General features: G+C 39.6%; 1 non-coding gene across 1 annotated transcript; it reads right to left on the bottom strand.

Annotated features, from left to right (window-relative positions):
- Positions 1-1074: 1074 nt before the first annotated feature.
- On the bottom strand, positions 1075-1270 carry LOC136215817 (U2 spliceosomal RNA). Its single transcript, XR_010682823.1, has one exon. It is a non-coding gene; the product is annotated as a U2 spliceosomal RNA (small nuclear RNA).
- Between the last annotated feature and the right edge of the window lie 539 nt (positions 1271-1809).

Here is a 1809-nt window from a genome sequence, read left to right as displayed (position 1 = left end):
CAATGCATTCAAAAACACCAGCAACATCAGGAAGAACATGTTCAAACCCACACTATCCATGAATATGATGAGCACAAAAACAGCCATGGCCAAAACATGTTAGCTCAGCTATGTCACAACCAAACCAATGGACAGGAACAGAACCACCAGGCTGAGCAGGCTAAGATCGAAAAGCACTACGAATCAAGCCATGGCCAAAACATGTTAGCTCAGCTATGTCACAATAAAGGCAATGGACAGCAGTTGAACCATCATGCTCAGCAGGCTAAGCTCGAAAAGCTACACGAATCGAGCCGTGGCCAAGACATGTTGGCTCAGTTATGTCACAACAAAGGCAATGGGAAGCCAATTGCACAATCTGCTAATCTTTGCCTTTTGGGTCACATCTCCAGCAATCATTTATGAAATGCAGAAAGATCACTCAACAAAACAGAAAGTTCAGTATCCAAGTCTGAAATTTATGAAATGCACATTGCAAGTTCCATCATTCTTCAGCTTCACCAACCATACATAGACCCATAAATATTAAAAACATGTAACAACCAGTGAAACAAGCCTGAAGCATTGAATTAACTTTAATTTTTGATTCTATTGAAACAACAACAAAAAGAAAAGTTAGCAAGACCATGATTTTAACTTTGAAGTGCCTCAGTTTCAAAAGCATTATAAAATGAAACTATAACTCCTCTAGTTACATAATCACAAGGCATACTACAAAAGATGAATTTAACTTGGTATAGACATCCATATCGCATCGACCAATTGACGACAACATTTCATCCCAACCTATCAAAGAGAGGTACCAATCAAAAGAGAGATACATAGCAATAAATACTTTGCTATTTCAAATAAAAGTCAACAAATTATAAATCGGAAACTCTAACAATAAAACTGGAATTGGAGGGGTGAGCCAGGCCAATGCTATAGTGCAACACAATAAAGTCAACAAATTATAAATCAGAAACTCTAACAATAAAACTAGAATTGGAGGGGTGAGCCACGCCAATGCTATAGTGCAACACAATAAAGTCAACAAATTATAAATCGGAAACTCTAACAATAAAACTGGAATTGGAGGGGTGAGCCAGGCCAATGCTATAGTGCAACACAATGGCGACTCTTGAAGACCCCAATGGCAAGCCATTGATACAGGCCTTCCCCCTAAAAAAATTAATTTAATATCGTGTGAACCATTGGTCCACATATCAGATATTAAACCGATAAGAACAGATACTACACTTGATCTTAGCCAAAAGGCCGAGAAAGGTATGCTTCTACTAGTGTTGGGTTTCTCTTTTTATATTTCACTTCTTGGTCCTCAAAGATCTTTCTTTCCAATGTGGGATTTCTGTATACACTAGCATCAACAACTAGCTTTCCCTCTGATCCCTTAGTAAGTTAGTATCATCATCTAGAATATCAAGATGGCCATAATACTTCACAACAAAATAGCAAGAGTGCTACGGGTTTCCTTTGTGACCCCGACATGCCTAATAGATTGAAGTGAAAATTCTACCGCGCGGCAATCAGACTAGCACTGTTATATGGTACGGAGTGAGTGTTGGGCAGTGAAACATGTCACATTCATAAGATGTCGGTGGCGGAGATGCGTATGTTGAGATGGATGTGTGGTCATACGAGAAATGATCGGGTGAGTAATGAAATAATTAGGACAAAAGTAGGGGTTACACCTATTGAGAATAAAATGAGGGAAAACCGACTAAGGTGGTTTGGCCATGTAAGACGAAGAGCGCTTGATGCACCGGTTAGGAGGACTGAAGAGTGGCAAAGGGATGTAGTGGTGAGGGG

This window comes from Euphorbia lathyris, chromosome 1, assembly GCF_963576675.1.
Source record: "Euphorbia lathyris chromosome 1, ddEupLath1.1, whole genome shotgun sequence".
Lineage (NCBI taxonomy): Eukaryota > Viridiplantae > Streptophyta > Magnoliopsida > Malpighiales > Euphorbiaceae > Euphorbia > Euphorbia lathyris.
This window is presented reverse-complemented; position numbering and strand designations above follow the sequence as displayed.